Source organism: Passer domesticus, chromosome 5, assembly GCF_036417665.1.
Source record: "Passer domesticus isolate bPasDom1 chromosome 5, bPasDom1.hap1, whole genome shotgun sequence".
NCBI classification, from domain to species: domain Eukaryota; kingdom Metazoa; phylum Chordata; class Aves; order Passeriformes; family Passeridae; genus Passer; species Passer domesticus.
In genome coordinates, this window is record NC_087478.1 from 79,846,626 (window position 1) to 79,874,166 (window position 27,541).

Consider the following 27,541-nt stretch of genomic DNA (forward strand, 5'->3'; position numbering starts at 1 on the left):
AATGGAAAATGAGTCCTCACAGCTTTAATTACATCGCCACTGGCAACAAGGTGTTACAGTGGCAGAATGACAATTGCTTTTACTCAGAGTATGGATTCAGGGTCAATATGCTATTTCATCCTAGTACACCACAGCAGATGAGCACCATGTTGTTTCTATATTGGCCTTGCACTACTTTATCCCTGCAGGTAAAGTTGCTCTGATGTGCAATTAGAATTACAGATGTGTATTTAGCCACCACTTGCTTTTGCAGATTATGGGGAAGACTGTAAGTTTCACTTAAGCTGTCATTGAAGATGTGGGTAATCTTTTGCATTTAGAGACCATAATCATCTTCCCATTCTAAAGATTTAGCTGGCGTTCAAGAAAAAATTATTGCTCCAGTCACTTTAAAGTTTGAAAGCGATCAGATGTTATCTTCAAAGCCTTTAGCTGCTTATTCAAAATACCCAAAAAACTTCAGAATTACGTAACTCCTGGCAGCCCTCCCTCTGCTCCCCCAATCTCTGCCTCCTGTTTTCATATTGATACCCACGTTCACAGAAACAACTTGGAGAGCAAAAGAGAAAGATTTATAAGGAAACACCAGGATAAACGACCATGTTTCACAAAAGACAAACACATATGCACCTGAAGTTAGGTACTTCACCACCAAGAAGATAAACTGCAGCTGAGCCTTACCTTATTGCAGTGACACGGGCACCAACTGGCAAGGAACTGAGTTGAAATTTTTTCTGCAAATCACTGAGGGCTGTAAGACCAGGCAACCTGCCTCTTAGAGCATAGCTGAACAGTGATGCTGACACCTTTGGGAGAGGCAGGGAAACCTGTCAGCAATTTCAACGTCTCCTGGCCCTTTGATTAAGCCTTTTTTTATTTTTTTTTTATCCAGCTTGCTAAACCTTTTTGCTATTCAAGTAGCCTGATTTGCGAGGGGTAGACAGCCAGTGAACTGCTTCTGCTTTCAAAGCCTACTTTACTTTCCATAACCTTCCCTTCCATCCAATGAAAAGCAACTGTGGCCTTTTACTAAGTAAATGAGCAAATATTTTCCCAGTGTTCACCAGGTTAGATCCCCATTTAATTAAACTGGCTCATTATGTCCCTATCTGATTAGCAGAGTAGAATCAATTATTCAATGCACAAACATGGCTGCAGGAGCTAGAGGTGTATACAGAGCTGTTCATTTAATTCCAAGGACACTAATTAGGTACAAAGCAAGCAATAACTTTAACAATTGCAGGCACAAGCATACATGCAGTACAGGACAAGGGGAAAAAAACAGGCCTTCATTTTCTTAATAAGCTGGATTCTCTTCCCCCTAACAGGGTCAAGAAAAAACAGAAAGCCAGAGAGGATGAAATGTAGATCAAGAAAGCTAAGCATCCAGGAAATAACCCTTGGGATTTGCATATGTAATAGTGTGCTGCTACTTTTGTACTTTATAATCAAACAGTAGGCAATTATCCAAATTATTGACAGCAGATTTCTCATTTCAACTGCAAATTAAGGCCATTAATAAAGCTTTCTAATGCAAAAGTGACTAATTAACTAATGGAATGGAACTCTGAAGCCGTGATATCAAAACCAGTCCACCACATATTGTGGAAACACAGGGGAACTAATTAGTTTAATTATCAAAACAGCTAATTAAAATTACACAGTTGCCTAATTAGTTCTTTGCGTTTTTTCTCTGGTTTAATTGACAGGATGGAGTTAAATAGGTAACTGGTCTCAAAGAGGGAAAAGGAAAAAAGAAGGGGAAAAAATGTGAGGAGTAGCTTCTGCTGAATATTTTAGCTGATGATATCTCATTCGTGTGGCAGACTGGTAACAGGAAAATAAATGACTCTCATCCTTTTGGTAAGCAACTCCAAATTTTCTGGACATAAATCTGCCCTCAGAGTAAGCTATCTAAACAGATTTTCATGAAGTTAAAAGGCTTGGATGTCTTAATGCATACAAAGGGTCAGGGCTGGCACATAATTTTGGGAGGACAGTCAGGAGTTTTTCTTCCAGGAAGTTAATTTTTCTCTTTGTTTTATTTATACCTCTCTGTATGTGTGCTGTTATAGTCATTGGCAAAGGACAGGCTAGAGCACAGCAGAACAGAACATACTTTTTCCTTAGTGTCTCATCAGAGGAGCCTCAAACAAAGGGAAATAAAATATGAAGTTTTGATATCTGAGCCTCAGAAAGTTCAAAGTTCAAGTCTGGCTCTTATCTATGCTTGCCCTTGTCTGCAAGGTAGAGCTGGAAATCTTGAAAGAAAAAAAACTGAATCAATGCTTGTAAAACTTGCAAAATATCTCCACTTCATTCATAACTCAGCCACTGATTTGATACATCTCTATTCCAGCAAAAAGAGATTTTTTTTTTTTTGGTTGGTGTGTATTATCTTCCTTTTATGCCAAAAAATTTACACCTATTCAAAACTGCAGTAAAGATAATCCTCGCTCATGCTGCAGCTTCTATCAAGTTTATTAATGGTTTTAACAGAAAATAAAATGGGAAAATTATAATGTACTTATTTAATTAAACAGTAGCACAGTTAAGACCAAGATAGCTGGTTGTGAATTGGGCTGAAAATACTGCATAGCAATACTTAGTTACTTTCTTAAACTTAAAAAAGCACAATGGAAAGAACTAAATCTAAAAATAGGCAAGCAGCAAGGGGTCCAATTCCTAGAGAAGCGAGGAGGATTTTCTATGTTTGGCTTGATTTGTAGTTGCTCAGCTGCTCCAGCAAAACATTCTGCATAAATACCCAGATAGATGTTTCCTATGCTTACTTGCATCTTACCAAAAGAAACAATTAATATAGTATTTCTTGCATTTAAATCATGCTTGCCCTACTTCTGCAACTATAAGGGGAATAAAACTTGTTTTTACAAAGCAAGCCCTTTATCAATGTTGCCAAAAAATGAAAGCTCACAGCAACTGAGCATTGAGATGATAAAAATTACAGAAGGACAAATGAGAATCTTGCTATCAGAATATTAAAACTTCAGGTGAAGATGTAGAGGAAATCAACATGAACTTCCTGAACCTGAAAACGTGCTGAAACCTCTCAGGGGTGTCACCTGGGGCCTCAGACAAAAGTGGAATCAGCTGTGGGGGTGAGGCTGGTGATGAGACGAGAGTGAAATAAGCTGTGAGGGTCCATGTTGATACCTATATTAAGAGGGAGCTGAGAGCAGGAGAGGGATTTTTGGGTCCACGTTTAGTGGAAGACCATGTGGGCAAATTAAATTCAAGTTTGTTATTGGACCCTTTCTATATTTTCTTGAGCAGAGGGATGCTCATGAAGTTCCTCCTCTAAGGCCCTTGGACTGGAAGGTGTGGGTGAGTACCTGGAACAATCCATTAATTAATTTAAGCTCTGTTCAGATCCAATTGGTGTGTTTTGGAGGTTGTTTTTCTTGCTGTGAATTTGGAAGTGGGGAGAAGTGCAAATGCAGAGCTGCTGTTGCAGTGTTGAGGAGGGAGGTGAAGAGCCCATGGTAGGAGGTGTGTTTTGTCAGGAGCAAGCAGCTGGCTTGTGGAGGAGGCAAGCTCACAGTGTGGAATCCATGTGAACAGAATTCACTGAGGAGAAGGTGAACACATCTTGGTGAAAGGAGAAGCAACTTTGATTTTTCTGGTGTTTTGCAGTTTTGGGGGTTTTTTTGTTTTTTTTTTTTGGTCTGTGTGTATTATCTTCCTTTTATGCCAAAAAAATTTACACCTGTTCAAAACTGCAGTGAAGCTAATCCTAGCTCAAATACTTGTTCATGCTGCAGCTTCTATCAGGTTTATTAATGGTTGGCACAGCCAAGTGTGGGGAGGTGCTAGAAGTGGCTGGAGAAGTACTGCCTGCAGCCACCTTGACACAGGTACAGAGCTGAGGGCTGTAACACCCCAAAACAACCTGCACAACCTTAGTTAGCCTGGCAAAAACCCCACAGCTACCTCTGAAAAAGGGTTCCTCACTATAGAAACTACAGTTTCTAATTCACATTTGCTCTGTGTTAGTGGCTGCAGGGAGCTGAACCTCAGTGCAGTCAAACCCCAAATCAAGGACTGGGCATCGGCAGGAGTGATGTTAACCCTGGAAAGATTCATTCCATGTGCATTACTCCCTTTTCTTGGCAGGCTGGACACAGCCAGCCTCCCCATTTTCCTGAGTGTGGGGTTTGTGGTCAGGAAGGCAGGGAGGGAGAGAGAACAGAACAGAGCAGGTCCTGTACTCGTATGGATTTACACAAATTTGCACACCAATGTGCAAAGAGAACAGCAGGGAAAGTGGAAGACACTCCAGAATTTTGTGTTTTATAATACTAGTGCCCCTCAAGCACTTTATTGTTGAACCCACCCTTCTTTCCTCCAATTTGTTCCCTTTGCTGAAGAATTAGGGATGACCTTGCTCAGTGCACCTGAACTAACACAAAATGTCTGGATCATGGTCCCCACTGGCTGTGACCCTTCCTTCTTGTAAATAATTGCAATGGTTTTTGGTTGTTGTTTGCTGGTTTTGGGGTGGTTTGATTTTTTGGTTGGGTTTTTTTGTTTGTTTGTTTGGGTTTTTTGCCTTTTTGACTTTGTGAGGAAGAAACTTGCTTTATTTTAGGACAGTTCTTTACAAATTTATGAATGCCAGCTTTGGAGCAGTGAAATGTATGGATGCTTCAAAGAAATCGCTGGATTTTTTTTCCTCTAAATATCACGCTAAAGACTAGTTTTCCTTGATGCTCTCAGGAACAGATTAAGTTAATTACTGATCCCCTCCTCCTTTAAACCAGCTTGAGGCATTGTTTTTGGCTAAGTTATAAATGACTGAAAATACGAAGTTCTAATGAGAATGGTAGGCAGCCATAGCTTTAGTTTTCATTATTAGCACTACCTACAATACTTCACAGTACTTTTTGACATCAAGTATAGACCGAGGCCATGAAAAGAGCAAAGCAAAGAGGGTTTGTATTTATCATTTTGATACTGTTCTTATTTAAGCATTACTTAACTAGAAGAACATCGGGTAGAGTTTGTTGCTGACTACAACTTGCAATTCACAAGCTCCCAAAAGAAATGATGGCCTGGTATGTGTGCCCACATCCTTACATAAAAAAAAAATAAATTTATTAATCCAAGGGTAAAATTATATGGCCCTAAATATTCTTGGCAGACAGGGAGCTCTGTCAATCATCTAGTGAGACTCTCCAGCTAAGAGAGGTGGTAAGAATCATGAGAGTAGGAGGGTAATGAGTGGTGGTCATGTATGTTTTTCTTCAAGAGCCAGATGCTGGAGGCAAGTGATTACACTCTAATTTTCTTTCTCCTGCCCTATTGTTTTGTTGGGTTTTTTTTTTTCTTTTAATGTATATTTGTGGTCCTTGTTGCTGTGGAGGAAAGCCAGAAAATGTGATCCCAAAATACTCTAGAGGCTCAAAATGCATTGCCTTCTTTAAAGAGGGTTCCTTGATTCAGCAGACTGTTGTGTCTGATTTGTGATTTAAAAAGAGGGAAAAAAACCCCCAAAACCTCATAATGGTGTATTGGGAAGGGACACAAGGCTTGGCAGCAAGAGAACAGAAGCAGTGCTGTAGAGAAGTTAATGTGTACACGTGTGGCTAAATTAGAATTGGATGCTCAGAGTTGCATTGCAATGTCCTCAGTACAATGTGAGATTAGATACCAAGAACATCTAAATCACTGTGATTTAGATCACTGATGCTGAGCTGCTGCTTAGGCACAAATCACCCACACTCTGCTGCCCCTGCTTTTGTCTGTTGGGATGAAGATTTTTGGCCTGGTGTGATGTGGTTAGTTACATTATTCTCTTCCTTTCTGCTCTGTCCTTTTGGACATTATAGGCATCTAATCCCCAACATCCATCCTAAGTCTCTTACATGGATGCCTGGAAAGAATGCAGGGGACAGGCCAAGACTTCCAGAGTGTGGCTGGGCTGTTTGGCAGAGGCTGAGTCAGTGCTGGCATCTCACTGGAGGGACCACTAAGGAAAGCATGCACAGGAAGGGGGTGAATGCTGGCAGAGCATTTCTGAAACAGGAAAACTGATTGCATTGCTTGCAGCATACCTTCATGTTTAGCCAAGGGAAGTTAAAGTGTTTAGAGGGAGTCAAGAGATTCATTCCATGAAGTGGTGAGTGTGGGCTTTGGCCTGATGTCTTGAGCTCAAGACTTGTGTGTCTAAATCAAGTGAATTGTCTGAATTTCTCTGGTTTCCAAAGAGATTAACTGGTACAGTAGGGTCTGAGTACATAGGTGCATCTTTGAGTCTAACTTTCCTCCTTGCCTGCCAAGGGAGATTTGTCTGGACTTTAAATAACTTTGTCTAGGTGAGATTAAACAGGGCCTAAGCATCTGGTTGCAGGGGTCTCAGAGATAAACCATCTTCTCTCAACTGTCTAGTAGAAAGCTTTTCTGAGAATAACTGAGCACACCTTTTCATGTAGGCTTCTATTCTTAATCATTCACTGAAGACGATATCCGTACCTTTACCTGAATGCCTTCCCCTGTATAGGATGCCTGCCCTCCTAACCAGCTGCTTAATCTAAAACCTGGTTACCCACTGACAGAGCATCTTACCGTGGGATGCAAATTCCTACAGCTCCTGAAGACATGCTTAAAAGGCAGGATTTTTGTTGCAACACCAATTTCTGATCTTCTCTTGAAGGAATCTCACGTGTCAGTCTCCAGAATACAATGGTATTTGTACTGTTAAAAAATACAGCTGAGTGAAGGCTGTACAAGTTTTTACAATTAGTTATTATCAACAAACAAATGCTTTGGGTTCTCTGGCAGTTCCTGCAAAAACTGAAATAATGTATTTTATGTCTTGAGCTTTTGCAAGTACCTAATTTCATAATGCAGGGAACTGAATAAACCAGAAGTAAAATTAGGGCAATATCAGTGATTCCCTATCAGCCCCTCTCAGGCTGCTGCAGGGCAAAGGGCCTTTTCTGCATTAATTATGTCCAGTGTGCTGAAAGGTTTGGCTGGAGCTTCAGCCCCACACAGCTTGGCAAGGGTCTGACGTGGCTGGCCAAGCCTTTCTCCCCACTGATTTGACTACCAGGGCTGACAGCTGCCAGGTCCTGTTGTCCTCAAATGGAATTTTTCAAAGGTTCCTCCTCAAACTGTTGCCACCGACAGTCATGGAGGGAGCTCTGCTTTCTAGGTCAGTGGTTTTGTGTATCCTGCCTGTATTTGCCAGCCCACACTTGTAAACTGTGTGCCTGAAGAGACTGCTTTGAATGAAGGCACTCAATAATTCACATGTGAGTGTGTACCACATTTAGAGCCCTCCTTTTGTCCCAGTCAAGCTGATTCTTCAGACTTGGGCTGAAGCAAGCAGCTGATCTGTATATCTGGAAGACTGGCAGGATGATGTGTGATGTCATTCCTGTTTAAGAGTGACAAAATATGTTGTGTACATCAGTGACCACCACCTGTGTGTCTGGGATAGTCTTTTTTGGATAATATAACCTCCTTTGTCACTGAATGGTGAGAAAATACTTGCACTGCTAATCTTGGACCCTGCCATGGTGTGTTTGCTCTGCTGGTGCCTTTATCCATTGTGGGCTGCCAAACTCATGCTGTCCTTATCTCATCCAGAATTCTGGCTTCCATTATTAATTAGAGGTCAGCTTTATGCCTCCAACACCTGTTTAAATTATCAGGCCAAATTTAAAACTTTAGCAATGGACGTGCCCTGAGTTATGGCGTGAGGATTAAAGACAAAATCAGACCTTCACCTGTCCTGGTAATAGGGCAAAGAAAATGTTGAGCACAAGCATCTTGATTGTGTTTTAAAGTCTAACTGATGAAAGATTGTGAAAATGCAGGATGGATGTCATGGTGTATAGTAAGGAAAGTGAGATGGCTGAAGATTTGATCAAACTAAAAAGAGGATAAAAACCAGGAACTGTTCTGAGACAGAAATTGCTGTCCTGTATAAAAGGAAAATATATATAATGGCATGGTTCTTAATAGGAAGACGCAAACTCAGTATTTGGCTAATTACATGAAAAAAAGGATGCAGAAGACTGCTTGAGAACTGAAGACTTGATTACCTGACCAGGAAGCATTTTAGCCATAGTGCTATAGAGTAACCCATTTTAAAAGGCACTGTTATCCTAAGTAGTGATCCATTCTTTTGTTATCAAACTTGGTCTATCGCTTGTTAGATCAAAATATTAATAGTTCTGTTGGTAAAATGTGTCTTTCAGTCTGTTTCAAGCTCTGGCATCTTCTGCTCCCTCCTCTTGGTGCAAAGGGTAAAATTCTGCCCCAGGGCTGTTTGCATAGTGATTTGTTCAGAACTGGAGATGAACAGAGCCACTGGGGGGGATGAGCTCTCTGCTTTAGTCTGTGGGTGAGCAGAAATGAACTGAGCTACAGGGAGGGTTTCGTTTGCATAACCTGTGGGTTTCATTTGCAAAAGCTGTGTAACCACAGTTATCCTGTTGGGAATCTCTGAAACAATTACAGTACTAACTAGCTGGAGACTCTGCACCCACCCTGGCTAGTGAGGCTTGTATAATGATACTCTTTTTCACCAGGAAAATTACATATGGCTTAAAAAAATCTTAGAGAATTTGGGGAGAGCCTTGTGTGAGGAAATTACAGAGCAGGGCTGAAGCTTCTCTGGAATGTGGCACTGCTGGCATCCAGAGTCATTGTATTTTTGCTACGTGTTGGCAAGAGGTTAAGGCTGAGGAGTACTTTCTCAGGGTCTGCAGACAGGTTTGAGTAAATTCTTTGTCTTCAGTGGTTCAAATGTGTGGTCATCTGTTTATTGCTTGATAAAATGGCTGGAGAAATGAAAACTATGCAAAGGATCACTCGTGCAAGGGACCCAGTTACTAAACCTCTGCTACAAATTTCTAGCTATAGGTACGAGTATGGATATGAAGCATGTGCTGTCCTTCTCTTCACAGTGATTTTCTTTCACAGTTCATAAAAAATTTCCTACCTTTTATCCAGAAATGGGTTATTTGCAAGTATGAAGGTGTTGGATGTTAATGGCATTCAAGAAACATTTCAGCGATCCTAGGGATTTCTTGGGGGATTCTCTGAGGTGTTTGTGCAGATGATACTTTGTTTTAGAGAGAAATCCTGTTTTTTAAATTTCATTACTGTGGCTTTTGACTTTTTTGATCATGGATTAGACTTTGAATGCAAAGCAGTGTCATTTAGATAAGACAAGTTGAAAAATACTACAGAACTGATGGCTTTGTGTTTAAAGTGGTTACTCTTTCAAAATACCCACTAGCAAATATGCTCAACAGCAAACTTCTGAGAGAATTGTTCCTAATGGAATCAATTTTAAGGAAGGGAATTGCAGGATATCCTGGTGTGATCTAGTGAGAGATAGGGCAAGCATCAGTAGGGTGGCTAAGGCTTGGTTTCATTTCAGAAAATTGTGGTGAATAGCAAAAGTAGGATGAAGGGGAGGGGTTGGAAGATAAAAAGACAAAACAATAGAAAGAAAAGCAGGGAACATGAGAGAAATTATCTTAGAAAGTCCTTTATACCTTACTTTCACAAGAAATGCTGCCTTTTGTTGAAGAACAGTCAGGAATCAGGACAAGGCAACAGAAAGAAGAATCCCCCCTCTGAGAAAAGTGAGAAGGTTTTAATTTTTTTTTCTATTAAAAAATTTATAGGATTTTAGGATTTATAAGAGTTTCCTCCCCTGCCTAACCTCTTCTCTAGTGATGCCCTGATTTGTGTAGTGTCCACAATGAACTCCTGGGAAAGAGAGGCTTTGGTTCTGTTTGCAGCAGTCAGGAGCGGCGTCACCAGAGCGTGTTTGAACGTGGATTGTTTTGCCTCATTGAGGGACACTTGTCCCTGGGGACAGCAGTTCATTTATCTTTGTCTGCTCCAGAGGGAAATTGTCAGGAGCAGAGCACAGTTAGTTGTAGTAAGCTGTGTATGTGTGTGCTGTGTTCTGATGTAGTTCACTGACAGCTGGGAATCAGACCTAATCTGTCAGACTCATTTCACCTGAGACCTAGAGTGTAACTCCCATTCTGATCTTTAAGGTAAAAGCATCACAAAGCTACTTGGTTCCTAACCTTCTGGCTTTAGCACATAATAAGTTTTTTTTTTTCCAAATTTTCTTTTTCTTACTTCTTGGGAAACTCTACTTCCTTTGGCCACTGATGTTTTTGTTGTGAGCACCTGTTTGCAAAAAAAAATCCGAAACAAAAAAAAACCCCAGAAACCAACCAACTCCAAACAGCATGAACTAATTTAAAAAAAAACCCAAAACCCAAATAAAAAGTTAGTAGTACTATACAAACAGTTTGAGTAGAACATTTTATCATTCAGTGACTTCATTAGCATAATTGATGTAGCTGAACCCCTATTCTAACCTGTTAGAGTTGCTCCTAATTGAATGTTTCTGCATTTCTTACCAGTTTACTTCTTTAGGTTACATCTTTCAGATTAATTAGAAAACTGGAATCAATTAAAGATTCTTAGAGAACAAAAATCTTGATTGTAAGGATTTTGTTACCGAGGTACTAGTTATTAGTGAACAGGATTCCCAGCTACATGTTCACCTTGGCTGCTTCTGTTTCTTCTGAAGGACTCAAAAAGCAGGAGAGAAATTGCTCCACACCTCAAATTCTGCCTTTGGTTTTAAAAAAGATATTTTTCACCCTGCTGAAACAGTTCTTGTTTGTCTAATCTGTTTTCTTCTTTTTTTTTAAGCTGTTGCAGGGTTGGCAATGTCCTCCTTTTATTCTGAAAACTGCTAAAAATATTCTGGGTAGAAGCTGAAAATGCAAGACAACAGTCTCTTGATGCTGAAATGTTTCATGGCCAAATGTTTGACGACTTCTTGTACTATTTTTGTTTGTGATGGCTCTATAGCACACACAGATTTGCACTAGAAACCAGGGAGAGCAGCTGACAAGGATTGTTCTTTGTAGGCTGGGCCTAAAAGGACCAACAGAAGATGTTCTTTCTTATCTCTTCATCTGTTGCTTTCTTCAAAAGCGAAAATAAGGCTATTATATATCTTCTATGAATATTAATAAAAGGGTAGAATTGGTGGGATGATAAAATAGTGGCCAAAGGGCCATGCTGTGCTTCTGAAGTATCCTCTTTCTAGTGCTAAAATTTGTTGGTTGCACTTGTTTCATTTGGCTGAACCAAAATTTTTCAGTTTGAGCTCTTAGCCCATGAAGTGCTATTTGGCTTCAATTTGGACAAGTATTGTATGGCTTGTTTGGTTGGTTTGCTTATTTTTATGATGGACAGCTTAAATCTATAGGTAAGGAGTAAAGTATACTGTTACTCTGAGCATCAGGCCAGGTGAAATGTAAAACTTTCCGTTCTACTTCTGCTGGTTGTGTTATTTTTTACATCCCTTAGCAAGCAGATGTGTACAATGCATGATCCAGGAAATTATAGTTTTCTTGCATGAAATTATTAAAGGGTATTGGACTGGCTTTGTGTTATTGCACAGGTACTGTCCCATAAGAAATCTCATCATAAAGCCCCCAGAAGTAATTTCTCTTAGCAACAGTTTCTTTATTAGTGCCTACCAGGCTCTATTTCAGAACTGAGATTTTAAGGAAGAAGTCGGAGGTACATCACAGTTCCCTACACCAAGATTGCCATTAACATTACATTTTGGGTTTGGCAAAAGCATTGGCTGTATAAAAACAAGGGAACAAAGGATGACTTTTGAAATTATTTTGCCCTGGGCAGGGCTGAAGAAATAATGCTAAAACATATTAGACATGGGTTGATGAAGTGTGGTTGCAGAGAGAACTGAGGGGAAAAACAAACACAGTGGATGTGTGAGTCTTGACAATGCCATCAACACAAAGAAAACTTCCAGTACTATGGGCACTGTGCTCTTCTGAGCTCGGGAAGTGCTTGTTGCAGCCTTGGGGTTGCTGTCATGCAGAACTTAAAGAGGAAAGTGCTTAGGGTAATTCTTTGGCAAACCACAGTTTATTTCTCTGAAGTTGCATAGCTGTGGGGTGTTTTATTGACAATCTGGTGTGAGTCAAGGCTTTTCTCCTGGAAGTCCATTTTTTTTATTTCGAGATTGTGATAAGTTGTTATATTTACAGTAATTGCAGGGATTGATTTAGTTAATATGTATAATGGAAGCACTAGAATTGAAGATGCAAGTGGAATCTTAATTTGGTTCTCTCTTGCTTATACACTATATTATAGTCTTTAATTATGGGAATGTGCACTGTTTTATTCATACAGCTGTATGTCTGCATGAATCCAGAATATTCTAAGTATAGAAGTTACTTGTAGGTGTTTATAGGTATTTTCTCCTAAAAAGGTTGTATACAAACATCATAAAATCTCATACTGGTTTTCAAGCTCTTGTTCCTCTTTCCTCTAAATTGCTACATCTCTGCACACATTAAAATGATGTCGCAATGCTGCTTGGACAGATGCAAGAACTAGGCTGACAGTACTAGAACATCTTTTTTTCCCCCATTATTCTCTTGTTCCCTACAATAAGCACCATCTAGCTCAGCTTTTGGGACTCCTGAGGCAGTGGCTGGGTACTTAATTTATTCAAACATATGTTCTTTTCCAACATGATACTGGTGCACATGCAAACTGTACCAGATTAAAAATGAGCACTTATCACATCTGTGTTGCTTGCGAATCACAGTGTGACCATAAGAGCTCATAGTTATCATATACATGCTGCATTTTAATCAAACCAACAATTAATTTGGATTGTCTGTGCAAGTTTGTTATCAGTAAGGCTTTTCTTTAATCAGTGTAAATCTGAATGGTGATTTTTATCATTGCAAATGCATTTTTAAAAAAGGACTTGAAGCAATAGATAGGAAACACATTGCACGAAGCTATTAACACCCTTAACTCCCAATATGCTTCAAATTCATTGTAAACCTGAATTAACAATACAGCTAATTTTTAACTTGCCTGCACAAGATCTAAAATTTTAAAGTACATTTGTAATATAGATATTACTCTAAATTTGCAAAATGGAGAAACCCTCTCTGAAGCTCTCAAAACTCTGCCTGTCCTCTTCCAACTGCTCATGAAATTTTAACAGCTTGGCCAAACTCCTCAGCCTTTTGGCCTGACTGGTCATAGAAAGGAAAACTCTGTGGCCAGAAATGACAGTTGGCTGCTGGTTATTTTTTCACTTTTTTTTAAAGCAGTCTAAGCCAAGCTTCCTCTTTATTTTCAAATCAAGCCCTTCACTTTGCATAGCACATCTACTTAAAAAAAAAAAAATTTGGTCAATTCTAGAATTTTTAAAATTTCTACACTTGAAGCAGTGGTGCAATTCATATGTCTCAAAAAACCCCTTTTCTGGCTCATTCTGTAGAAGGAACCTGGCCAAGTTCTGCCAGAAATGTAAGCCACATCAAGCAGCAGAAACTGCTGTAGAAGGGAGATGTCCAAAGTGAGCATTGTTCTTTCCACAAAGCATATGTGCAGGGCATCCCATAGGAAATTAATTTAGATGGGGTGTCTTCATAGATGCTTTTAAGCTGCCTCTATCTAATAATGGGTTATGCCTATTACTCTAGTAGATTTTGAGCAGAAACCAGTAGGCAATTAGTGACTTAGCACAAGCTAGATATTTTAATTTGTTTTTAATGTTTATTTTATGGATGAACTGTGTCTAGATGGTCATCATGCTGTAGAAATTCTTTCTCCCTCTGTTAAACTGGAAGATAGGCAAACTTGGCAAAAATGTAAACTTTCTCCTGGGGAATGGCAAGACCTGGAAGATCCAGATGACAGTGAGCTGTGAGAGGAGAGGTTGCATCTCCACTTCAGCAGTCCAGGCATTGAGATCTGCAGCTGGTAGCCAGGGCAAGCAATTAGATAGCCAGGGATGTGGATTCCTCACAGCTCATACAGTTTTTGTGCTGGAACCCTATTGTTACAGCTCAAGACTGAGTAACAGATTTTCCTCGACATCAAAGGAAATATTTACATCAGGCTGAAGTTCTGCAGCTGTTTCCAGGCATAATATCTCTGCAGTCCCGTTCTCCAGTGCCAGCTGGTTCTTATTTCGTGAGCTCAGACATAGCTTTGTGGGCAAAGGCTGTTCCAGAAAGCTGTTGCTCTGGAAGTCACTATCCACTCCATGTCTTGGAGTCACCATGAGAGATCTGGAAATGCAGAGACAAGCAGAGGTTGTTACCATGGCTGCTCTCATGAATCCTTCAGCCAGGAATGTTTCATGGTGTCACAGGAGCTGGCCTGAAAGCTGTCTCTGCTTGGCAATGCCATGTCAGATAAAACTGGCATGTGCTGGGAGTCTGAGAATCATGTCCAAACCTGCCTTGAAGGTGTTGAGGATCTGGGATGTTGATCCCTGGATGTAAATAGCAGTTGGTTCTCCCCAACTTCTGTTGCTATGCCTGTGATGCCTTGTGAAGGCTGACCTAGAACAGAGACCAGACAGAGCTAAAGAAAAAAATAGGGATTTATTAAGAGGATATCCTCAATGGATCCACCTTGGGCAGCACAACCCCAAATGGCTACAAAAATGGACAGCTGGTAACAGAGTCTCTCACAAGTTTTGGTCTATTGGTATACTGGAGTTAATTGTCCAATTATAGCTTTAGGTTATGAAGCCCCATCCTTGTTTTCTCTCTTCAGCCCATGTTGTTTATGCTCTTGAGCCTGAGATTTGGATCATTTGTCCTTGGTCCCCAGCTAGAGCAGGAATTGTTTTGTCTCCCTGCACTATGCAGTGATCTCACCATCCCCTAATGAGAAGCCCAGACCCCACACTAAAGCAGCACAGAATTTGAAAAGTATAAAAGCTAAACCTGAGGCATCACCTGTGTGCCACAAACCCCAGAAATCCCTGAGGCAGGATGTAAGGCATATGGGGATGGGTTAGATGTTGATAACTGTATTCATATATGGGAGAGCATCCTCCTTCCTGCTCCTCCTTCGTGTCCCCTCCTCACCTGACTCTCAGTAAATGCAGCTGTTAGTTTGGCAAGGCCAGGTAGTACAAAGCAGTTACAGCAAAGGCACGTCTTAAATCTTATACAGACAAGCCTTTGGATGAATAAATCAACCTCTTGTGACTTTTTCAACCTGTGGTGTTCACAAGTCATTGCAATGACATTTGAGGCTTTATTCATGGGTCCACAGGATCTCATCCTCTAGACTTAGCCCTCTGAAGCGAGCATTTACATGGCTGCCTTGTTTCTGTGTGTTTTGAGTTCTGCTCTGACACTGATTCTCGCCATTTCCTTAGGCAATAACAGATAGGTTTTCCTGTAAATTACTTAGGACCTGAAAAACTGATGGTGACTGTATGATAGCAAATAAGATGTTCACTGTCACTGAATTTTTCCTCCATACTGGAAATATGCAATTCTTGAAACACTAAAAGTTATTTAAGCTCTTGTCCCTCTCAGTGTTAACCTGATGTGTGGAAACACTTGTCAGAGCTGTGTGTCCAAGAGCATGATCATAATGGTTCTGTGGGGTTTTTTTAGTAAATTTTTCTGTATGCCAAAAATAAGACTTAAAAACATTGTAGAAAGAACTTTCTTACCCTCTACTCAACACATATTTTTATATAGTAATAAATAAAACTTTAAGTTTATAATAATCAGAAAAATGTTTGCAGTGTTGTAATCAAAAGAGAACAATGACATCCTGTGGTAATACCTAGTTCAAAAGGTTAATTCCCTTAAAATAAGGATACGTTTTCCAACCATAACAACAATAGTATGTCTTGTATTCTGCTAGTTTTAATAGAGACTGGAAGGATAATTTAAGTCCAGGTCAACAAAGTTTTGCCTAATAGTTAAGTTCCCAATTAATTTTTCACTCATTTGGGTAACTTAACGTGAATATCAGTACTCTTTTATTTTTATATGAAAGTTTGCTTTTTATAATCAATATTCCGTTAATAGGGAATGTGTTTTCTTTAACAGATGCAGAGAACCCCCTTTTCCCACCTCCATATACAGAACAATAATATATCTGTACCCAAACCAATAAAGAAATATGTTGTAGATAAATTCATATCATAGCAATGGACCGTAAGGATTCCATTAATGCTTTAGTGATATTATCAAGCAAGAAAAAGGCAAAATGGATCCACGACTCTTACTCTTCTGGGTCTGTAATGAAACAATGTTGTAACAGCTGCTGTGTTTTGGTTGTTTTTCCTATAGTCATCAATTGGTGTATTGTGGAAGTTAAAAAAAAAAAAAATCCTGACTTTTTTATTTTTGTCTCTATTTTTAGTATTTTAAATAAGCTTCTTTTTGTTACTACTGAGATGTACTTCTCCCTACTACCTCCAAGAGCAATATGGAAATTGCTAATATGACAGAGAAATATGAGCTTTGCGCTGTAGAAAAAGTGGCTGTAGCAATATATCAGAAATTATTGAATGTTATCGGTCATAGCACAATTTATTATTTTACCAGTGTGCTGTGAAAAGTTGCTCAGCCAACTCAAAGCTTTCCTACTGTATTAGTGCTGTCTGGGAGTTTAACTGGTAGCACTTTGCTAAATGCAAGCACAGTAATTATTTGCACTTCAGGCCCTCAGATTCCCCCCTCCCCACCCCAACCCATCATCTTAACACAACGTATGCATGAGAATTTGATTTACCTTTTTTTATTCTGAACTTTGTATGGTAAGTCTTTCACAGAGAAAAGATGGCTGAAAGATATAAGGGAGGGCTGAGAATTTGGAAACTGTCTGCTCGGCACTTTGCGTGTGCTCCCCGCCAAACTCACGTGTAACTCTCATTAATGCTAATGGGATTTAATACATGCTGCAAGAGGAAAATATCCTCATTTATTTTGCACTGAATCGAGTGGGTAGCAAAAGTGCTGTATTGACAACTCTGGAGCCCTCGATTTATCCAAAGAACAGGCAGTGTCAGAATAAGTTCCTCTTACAACTTTGGTGTCTCAATCTTCTGCTGGAAGGAGTTCTGGAGGAGAGTGATGAGTTTAGTGGCACACATGCAATACACAAAGTTTTTTTTAGTATGATTGAATGATTACGGTAACTTTTAAGATGTCTCCTGCTATGCATATGTGTATAATAGTAAGGAAAATTCCTCTCTACTGAAACTTCTCAGAATAGCTTTATTAAGCTAAAAAATTGGGGGGGAAATGGAGGAGGAAGTTCTTTATTAGGATCAAGACAATATTGTGTTCTTTTTGCTGAGATAAATTTAGGCATAATTATATGCAGTTTAACATGCAGAAAGTCACATTTCATGGAAAATTTTGAGTTCTTTCAGAGAAAAAGATTTGAGCTGACTTGCCCTTTTATGGAAAACTGTCTTATTTACCTGTTTATTTTACTATTATCCTGTCTCATCTAAACTTCATTGACTAGTTATTTCCATTGAACGGACAAGAATACTCACTTCAGCTTTCAAAAATCACACCCAGTCCAGGACTTTACCTCATTATTTTGTTCTTTTACATCACTCCCTGTCAGCAGAAGTCTGGGTGGAGTCTCTGCCTGGCTGGTCTCATGATCTATGTAAAACACATTTTTCAGAACAAGCAGCTGTCAATTGTTTTACAGGAACTTCCTGTGCACTGGTTGTAATGAGGAGTTTCAGTATTGATCATTGGTGCTTTTTCCCCTCTTGGGGCTAAGGAGAAAGCTTTTGAGGGAGCAAAACTTGCTGGGGAAGGAGTCAGAGTATGCATAATACCACCAGGCATGAAAATCAAGGGTGGGTTACGTTGACTTGATTCAGATTCTAAAATGGGTTTCAGAATTTAATTTGAGTTTTTCTACCAAGGAATTCATTTTTGAAAGTGTGTCTAGGACACCTTAAAGTTTTGGCTATCCTGTTCTTCCTTTATCCTTTGTTATTTCAGTAACACCACCTGATTTCTCATTTAAACCCACCTACCACTGGATTGTGAGTGACTTTTATAGGTGTGTATTTTTTAAACCTCATGCTTGTGCCTAAGGAAAAATCTGACCTCGAGAATCTCATTCTAACAGATGTATGCTCTTTTCACCTTCAGGTGCTTAGTGTAAAATGGGCCCTATGGAACAAAATCTTGAGCTTTCATTTTGTCCAAGCTTGGTTCTCAAAAGTCAATTCATGTAAACAAACAAACAAAAAAATTGAATAATTTTGAAGTCAACACCATCCTTGGGAGTTTATCTTGTAATACCTAAACCAGATATTAAACAATTTTTTTATCAGTTTCTCTTATTTTGCGTCATACGAAAGAAATGGTTGATGCTTAGGTAGTAGGCAAAAGATGCTGGAAAAGGAAAATGATAATGTAAAACTAAGGTGTGTTTTGAAAGTTGGACACAAGTCTTTCCTTTACATTTTCTTCTGTAAAATTGCAGATGCTTGTTTTTTGGGTCATTAAATCAACCTGCAGATTTCAGGAGGGAGACCTCATTCTGGAACTTATGGCTTGGTTGTTTTTTGGTTGATGGATTTTTTGGGTTTTTTTGTTTGTTTTTTTTTTCTTTCTTTGAGGATGATCTTATTTTGTCATTGAACTGGATCTTTGCTGATACTAAAGACAGTTTCTGCTGAGCTCCGTTTCCAATATATAGTTCAACAATAATAAGATAAATAATAAAAATAAAGTAAATCATGCTTTCATTTGAGAAAAATGTGTGGCTGAACAGAATTCAGACTTGTAGTGCAAGGCTTGTTTGCAAGGCTTTTTAACTCAGCTAAACAGTTCACTTCTATTCTACAATTTATTTAATTAATGTTCATCTCATTAGTAGGGATCTATCTTAGCCATCTACCATTATACAGTAAATTGCTGTAATGAATTCTGTGATTCTCTCAAAATTCCCAATCAGATGAGAGGTCCTGCTAATGTAATAAGTCAAGAAAGTACAGCTTTGGAGATTCATTAGATTTTATTTCTTATAAATTGTCTCTGGAAAAGCTGAGAGCAGTGCAATGGTCAAAAGGGGCCATTAGTAGACTTGCTTGTTAGAGCTGTCCAGAAAGAACAAAGTTTGGTTTGGTTTTGAAATTCATTAGTACACTGTTCATCTTTGTTTTGTTATGAGGTGTTTTTATTTGTTGGTTTTGTTGGGTTTTATTTTAAAATTTTTTCTTTATTATGGTCAAATTCCCTTTAAAATAGGCTGTCAATGCCTGAATTTCATTTTTAGCTTAACTCAAATGACAGAGGAACAAGGTTTGGACAGTGTTCCAAGGCAAGTCCACAAGAGGTATCTATGAAATTTGTCATGTTTTCCAATTCCTTCCAATACACACTGCAAATACAGTTTTACCTGTCCTGCTCTCTCCCTGCTAACTATCCCTTTCTTTAAGCTCTCTGATACTCCTCATTCATAGGACAGTAGAATGATGTTACAATAATTTCCCTTCAGCAGCAGGAGACACACTGCTGTATATTATGCCCTTTAGCTAAAAGAAAAATTGATTCTGTCATGTATACATTTATATCACTTTTTTTTTTTGAGGAAATTTTTAACTTTCTTTATGAGGCTGAGGTAGAAAATAATAAACTATTGGTATATGACATGGTTCTCTCATCCTGGAAAGACTGTCCATCTTGAGAAACAGGAAATTCAGAAGCAAAGCTAAATGGTGATTAGAGCTCTAGGCAGGTTTTCTTTTCTACAAAATAAGTCCAGTTACATTTGTGGAGAAGATTTTCTTAAAAAAAAAATAAATTAGGGAACTGAATGCAATGTGCCAAGTATTTGGAGTCTCTTAATACCTGAATCCTAAACTTAGGAGAAACACATCTTCACAAGCAGCTAAATTTTAATCCATGTGCTGTTAAAGGTTTATTTTTATTTTTTATTATTTATCTTGAGGTAGGGGGGTACATTTTCTCAAGCAGCAGGAGTGCCTTTTGCTTAATTCACTGGGCTAATCAAGCATCTGCCTTCCATTCCTGGCCTGTCCTGTGTGATCTTTGCTATCTCAAAGTCTGTTTCCTCAGCTTTCAGTTTCAAAAACTGTGATAATAGTCACTTTGCCTCACAAAAGTAGAAGAAAAATTGCAGACTGATGATGAGCATGGAGTTTGCAGCACTGAACACTCCCTAAATTCTGAAGAATACAAAATGTAGGCTGCATTAGTGTCCTCATCCAAAAAGGTGCTCCAAAGACTTGTATTAAAAGTTTGACTTACTGAAGTGTCTTTCAAATCAAAGTAATCAATTGTCATGGGGAGTTGAACACTGGCCAGCTTCCTTCATAAAAAAGGACCAAAAATAAATGAAATATTCAGAAGTAATTTTCTTGAGTTAAATTATGAAATAAAAATTAAATATTTTGAGTCCAAACCCACTGGTTTTGGTTGGTTGGGGTTTTGTTTTCTTTCCTTTTTCTTTTTTTTTGGTTTTGTTTTGTGGGTTTTTTTGTTTTGTTTTTAATGAAATGGAATACTTTTTTTGGTGTGATGATTTTCAGCCCAAATTTAGCTTCAAATAAATTTAAAAATCCATTTTGAGGAGGTAAAAATGATGGCCTGTGATCAAACACCCTGTTTAATACACCCTGTTCCTGATTGAAAAAAATGTTATTTAAGTTTTTACCAGCAGCTCTATATCTTTGATATTCTTGTTCCACTATTTTTAAGTGTAGATATCAATTTTGTAATGTGAAGGTGATGGGCTCAGTTTATCAGTCTGTTCCAAGCTGAAATCTTAATTTCTAAGTCTTTTGCAGTTAATTCCAAAGTCATGACCTTAAATTGAAACTGAGGCAAATATGTGGGGTTTTTTCCCCCATATTTGTATTGCATTGATTGTAAAGAGTATTTGCAATAATTTTCTGCCCTGTCAGAAAAAAAGCTACTGGAGACTGAGGCTGAATAAACTAATTTAGCAACTATGAAGCAAAATTGATCAGAGTAGGGAAACTGTAGCATCTATCTGTTTTAGAAAAAAATCTTTAGGTGGAAAAATCTGACCAAACTCAGAAAATTTGATGTTGCCAGCACTCTCAAGATTCAGCTGGAATTCCTGAGGGTGAGGTCTCATGTTCCATTCCCCTTGGTAGTCTAGATAAATTGCATTTCGTGGGATTCCACACAGCTTCTTGTCATATGGAAGAGAAATCTGAAAAAGTGAGAGCTCCAGAACACTGCCCACTATGGGAAGTTATAATCTAGATAATATCCAGTCCAGGCTGTCTGATCAATGTCAAGCAGAGACACATCTTGTAAAATCAAGATGCACTTACAGGAAAAAAAAAATCCCTCACCCAAAAAACTTGATAAAAGTATTTTCAGTAACCATTCTTCAATAGTAAATTTTCATCCTCTATTAATGAGGGATAAATGGTCAAACAGGTAGACAGAAAGGACTGAGAATATTTGTGTGTATCAATACACGGACAAATACATGTTTTCCTAAAATGAAACTCTTTGTTATAACAGAGGATAGGGTTTCTGTGAAGGGAGATTTCTCTGATCCAGAGGCAAATCCTTTTTCCAGCATAGGTTCTATCCTCTTAACTTATATCAGGACCATGTGTGTCCCTCTGACTGAGAATCCCCAGTTATCTTTCCTTTTTTCCTTTTTCATTTTTAATAGTAGCACTTCATATTACCTATAAAGAAAAGTGAACCAAGTTTTATTTCAAGAACATATGTTTATTTTATCTTGGTATGTTAAACTTTAAAAAGTGGTTTAGAATTAATTCATTGTGGAACCCTGGGGCTAAGAACCACATGTCACAGGTAACCAAATTAGAAGTCCATGGGTTACGAGATCACAAGCCCCTGGAGAAATATTTAGTGGTATGTTTACTTAATATCAAACAGCATGTGAAGTTTATTTATTAATATGCCTGCAGGTTTCTCTCTAATCCCACTTCTCAAAGATGCTCACACATAGATAGGAAAGCCAGGAGGGGGTGAATTGCCCTGGTACTATTTCCATCTAATAGAATAATATATCTGTTAAAGAAAAAAGTTAGGGTACAGTACATACCTTCCTGACCTTGACCAAGTCTCAAGTCCTGGTTTACACAGAGGCCTGTGGTGTGCTGTTTACAGAGAGCAGAAAAGCACATGCACAGCAACTTCCTCTTTATGAATCTTTAAGTAAGAAGAAAATTCATTTTTTAGCATAGTCAGAAGAGCAATTGCTCTCAGCTAAGCAATGAGAAAACAATTCACCCATCCTTCCTCACACCGTGCTGCAGTGATAGAGCCTGGTGGGAGGAGTTCTGCAGGAGGGAAATCTTCTCCCTTCCCCTTGTTGATGGTGGTGGAGCTCCAGCCACCAATCCTATCCCAGCCAGAGCCAGCAAAGGGAGGACCTGGCTTGGTTCCACCTGTGCTGAGGTGCCAGGCGTTGCTGCCTGTCCCCTCCACACCTGTGGGTGTCACCCACAGCCCCTGCAGAGGTGGGAGGTGTGTTCTGCACAGGGCTTGGGAGGTGCAGGATCATGTCCATCTGTATTGGCCTTGTCCCTGCAGTCCAGAACCTCCTGTGTGTTCCTCAGGCAGCTTTACCAAGGACAGAGTGCTGCTCTACAGCTCTTGGTTGTAGTCCCAGACCTGCCACTAACCCGCTAATTTTTGTGTGTCTCTGTATCTAACATTTATAACCTTAATGAAGCATTTTGAGATTTACTGACTAAAGTTTTTACAGAACAACAAGAGGTACTAGTGATTTTATCACCCTGCTGAAGAGCTGGGAAGGATTTCTTGTGTTTGCCAGAGTCACTTTAGCCCTCTTGATCATTTAGCATCCTATTTATGCACTAGATAAAACATTAGATCTGTTGGGGAAAAAAAAGTATCAATGCTATCCTTCACTTGTTCAATCTTTGCAGCACATCACTACCTTAAATGTTAATAGGCGACTGCCTGGATTTCCTCTGAGTTTATAATTATTAGGCTCATAATAAACCTGAAAATTAAAGGCGAGAGAGATATTTTTATGCTCTTGTTAAAATGTCAAAGCTTGAGAAAGTTTTACAAAATGCTGAGCTCTTTGTCTTCTGTGTCAAGGGCTATTACCAGGGTAGGTGCAGAGACGGTCTGGACACCTGCAATCTTCAGACAGATTCCATCAAGCTCCTATCTGTTAGAAGCTGCAGTGCTTGCATTTGGATTCGATATCTAACAATAATGTGGTATTTTATAAACATTAGTGGGCCTGATTTTGCACTGGTCAGCACAGGTAAAAAATAGGTACTTTTGGAAAACAAATAAAAAAGGAATTGGAACTGTCTCGATAAATAGTGTAAATTGTAAATTTCCCAAAGATGCAGTCTTTTGCTCAGGCATAAGAAAATAAAGCTGGCAATTACAATATTGAGGAATTGCACAAGCTGCTTCTGCAGTCAAGGCCTAATATTTACTTGACAATGCCTTTATATTATTATATATAGCATTACATCCTTTTAATACATAGAATTGCAATTTCTCCTTTCTGTTGCATTAGAAAAAAATCATCTATCTCTGTAAATGAAGTAAACCCATGCATTTTTTTGACTTTTCATATCAGTGAAGGTCTTAATACTTCTATTGATAATGCTTTAAAGACATAAGTGGAATATTTATGTTAGGAGAAGTAGAGAAAGTTGGTTGATGTCTGGAAACTGATCTTCACAGGCCAGTTTCACAACTTGGTTTTGGTATGACCTTGACTGAGGCATAGGTTCCCTCTTCTTCCTAAGACCAGTTTCCCAAAACCACAGATATAGGAAGTGTAAGGGTTCTGAAATGTGACTGCAAGGAATACAGTACCCTGTGCCTCTGAAACCCCATTTGATGAAAGATATCATTGTTCTGTTGTTAAACACCTGTTTCAAGGTGTCATTTTTGGCAAGACAGCTCAGTGAATATTGGTGTTTAACACTTTCCATGTTTTACCTCGACTACAGAGCTTGATTCCAAACAATATTGTATTTAATCCAAAAATATTTTGCAAGTGACAAATACATAGTTTTGAGATGAACAGTGAAATCCAGACAGGCATAACCACATCTAGCTATTTGAAGAGGTGACCTGCTTTTCAGTAAAGACTAAAGACCCTTTTATTATTTGTAATCTGTGGCTTCTGAGAGCATTTTGAATATTTAAACTTGGTGCCAATGCATATAAATTTCAAGTAGGACTTGTTAATGTGTAGCTGTAGAGTAAAATGTGGCTGAATTGCCAGGTATTACTTAGCTATTATGGAGTAAAAAGTTGAAGGAATACAGTTGCAAAGACTTTCTTCTCTTTCACAGTTCATCTTGTCACACAAATCTGGTTTAATTTTTTTGTGTTTGCTATTGTCTTTGTAATGTGCCAACTCACTCTGTGAAGTATATCCTTTTTCCACGTGTTTTCTTTTTTTATAACTTGTGGTTCTCTGGGTTTCTGAGTTTTGATGAGCTTGCAGGGGTTTGCAAATCTACCTTGTAATAGTTATTGATTATTGTGCACCTCACAGCTTTCATTATTAGGTAAAGTCTGGTTTCAATAAAAGGAAGCATTTGTGAAGTAAGGGAAAAGGCATCTACACAGATCTGATTCATAAGTGAATGAAATGCCTCTAAACTTTTCCTCTTCCTCCACTGAAGAGGAGCCCAGTTGGTGCCATGACTTACCAACATTTTCTGCTCATTTTTGTGAATATTCTGTTAAAGAAGACAAGACTGTGTACCTGCTTTTACCCAGCTCATATCCACCTCAACAAGAAAAAGAAGATTCTTGCCAGCTACTTTCCCTGCTGTGCTATCAGAAGTGGTGCTACAGGCAGTTTTGGGGTTGGAAATATGGACTGGGGTGGTTTTATGTCAGCTGGCTCCTGAGCAGACAGGTCACAGACAGAATGGTCACTTGGTCTCCAGAGTTGTGCTTTGCCTTTCTGGCTGCATGCTTCATCTTTTGGTTGTTTTGAATTTGCACAGAAAGTGGAATTAGGAGCTGCACTTCAGACTGGGATAGCTGCATTGCATCAACATGTAAGGAGTTAGAATGAAAACCTATTATTCACAATGAATTAAATTTCTAATGAAAGCAAAAGGAACAGACTTAAGAAGAAACAATTTAGAATTTTTTTTTTGTGAAGAAGATGGGAGAGCTCCTTTTATCTTTTGTTTATACATTAGTTAGTCCATCTAGAGCATGTCATGTGTGATCTAGGATAGATGCTTTAGAAAAATACCTTAAAGATCTCAAAACTCTATTTGAGCTTGTATGTGCAGACAGACTTAGCTTGCAAATAGAATCTGTCTCAAGGAACTCTCAGCATAATTTCTATCTGTCAAGCACCTGTATTAAGGCCCCTTAGATGTTCTGGAATTTCCATTTCTGTGGGAAATTTCAGCATTTCCACAATAATACAAGAATTTTACCTTTTTTTTTTCTTTTTCTTTTTTTTTTTTTTTTTTTTTACTTTAGATAAGAAATACCAAAATAGATACTGATATGGTAGTTTTCCATTATGGCATACACTCACAAGGAGATCTGGAGTTCAGCACTCTAATCCATTTTTTTAATCCAGATGAATTCTTTCTCCTGAAATACATCTGAGCCATACAATTCCTCTGACAAACCAATACAGCTCTTCCTTGCTAGGCAATCTAAGTTGCACAAAAACATAGATGAAGATGGAGAGCAGCAGGAAGGTCAGACTCCTGTAATACTTCAACATTGGTCCAAACACAGATTTCTTCTCTCCACAATACTTCTGTGGCAGATTTTTTTCTCTGACATCTTGATTATTTAGTTAGCAACAAATGGACATCAGTTCCCTCCCCAAACACAAGTTTACCTCAAATGCATGGTGATTCAGAGCTAAGGCCTCAGTAGAGCAATGCACAGATGGTACAGAACCTAAAAGTTAAGTTTTTTTGTTTTCCTTGCTGGCTTTTGCAGCAACTATTACAGAGTGTATTCTAATGCACTAATTCAGCAGTGAAAGATCTTTACTGGTCCAAAAACATCACAGTGGCCATGTGCAGGGTGTAGGCATCACAGGCTGCAAATGGCTCTCTGGATGAGGTGTTATGGTGAATTAATAATTTGAAGCAGCAGCAATATATGGCACGATAGAGAGGTACTACACTCAAAATGAGAGAGAAAGTATCATCAAACACAAAATATCATCCTGTAACTACTAGTGTATGGAAGTTTTACTCATGAGGTAATTTTGTCTGTCCTTTTTTCTCTTTTAAGCCTCTACAAGCTCTGCAGGCAATGCTAAGATCTTTTCTTGAATTGAATGACAAAGTCGGGGGAACTTACACTGAAACAGAAAAAATTTTTTTCTCAACGATTCTGTTGATAAATTGATTAATTCTTCTTATAAAACTCATTGGAGATGACAGCACTGTTACTGTTTCCAACTGTATCAGTCTAAAACTTGCCCTGAAAAATGTGTTGTCAGATTCCAAATATTTGGTATTTGGTTAAAGAGCTGTCTTTTAAGTCAAGTTGTTTCCATGTGAGAGAGAGCTTTAACAATGATTTGTTACATTTCGCATAATTTTAACCTTCGTGTTTTGAAAACCCCACATTGTTCTACAAAAACTGTTAAGGAGGGCATGACAAGTTGCTGGGGGTTTTGAAAGTATCTGGTGAATAAGCAAAAATTTCAAAAGAAGATCTTTTGCTTTCTAGCAAATGCTTTGTGAGTTTATTTGCCAAGTGTAGTTAAGCTGTAATTATTTATGATAAAACGCTATGCAAGACTTAACTGAACATTCCTCAGAATAGTTTGCACAATTCAGAAGTGAGATAGTGGAATTACCTCCTGCTGTTCTCAGCTGTAGTTGTACACATTTATTCTATGCCTGCTTTAGTTTTTAAGGTCTTAGTGACTGTAGCACTCTGCTATTAAATTGAAATATTCCAATATCTGAGTCTGAGCTCCAAACTGAGTCTGTTGTATTTGAAACCAGACAAGGTTTGCAAATGTTATTGCATGTAAAGTAGTTATTCTGTATGATGGTAATTGTTAATAGGTGTGACATGGGAAATACATATTAGTGCATCATGTACAATTCTGGTTAATTTAGCTGAAGTGTAGCAATTACAAATTTGGGGTGAATTTTGGCCTGATTTGTAGCTTATAAATAAGAACTGATAAGAAGATCTCCTGCCTCTATTTTCCAAATATTTATATTGGGAAAATAAAGATGGGAGGCTCAGGTGTCTAAACCCAATTGTCTAAAGCTATTTTAGGGGCTACAGCTCACAAAGGATGCTTGCATATAGACTGCATGTGCCTTAGCAGAAAATGGAGAACTGTGTCCTTTTGGACTGGGGGACTGTAGGCTACAAATCCCTCAGATCACTCTCTGAGTGATTAAAATGATGTTAAACCCAGGTATCTCTTGAATGAAATGTTCTACCACCTGCATGCCAAGTGTTTGGAAAATATGTGCAACTTAGTTTCTAAATGTGTGTATAGATGAGTGATTTTAGATCTTCTAAATTTTTTCAATACTTGCTGTTATTTTCATCTTATTAATACTTTTTCATCTGATTAATAATTTTTAAAAAAATTATTTTGTTCACCTTTGGCATTCAAAGGTGAATGAAATAAATTATCCCTAGGAGGCTGTCCT

At 38.5% G+C, this 27,541-nt stretch overlaps 1 long non-coding RNA gene across 4 annotated transcripts in view; it reads left to right on the forward strand.

Moving 5' to 3' along the window:
- The first annotated feature begins 3,138 nt into the window (after positions 1-3,138).
- LOC135301126 (uncharacterized) overlaps positions 3,139-27,541 on the forward strand; it is a 143,337-nt gene continuing 118,934 nt past the window's right edge. For all 4 annotated transcript variants that reach the window (XR_010362861.1, XR_010362859.1, XR_010362862.1 and 1 more), the window contains exon 1: positions 3,139-3,345. This is a non-coding gene — a long non-coding RNA (uncharacterized LOC135301126). The remainder of the gene's footprint in view (positions 3,346-27,541) is intronic.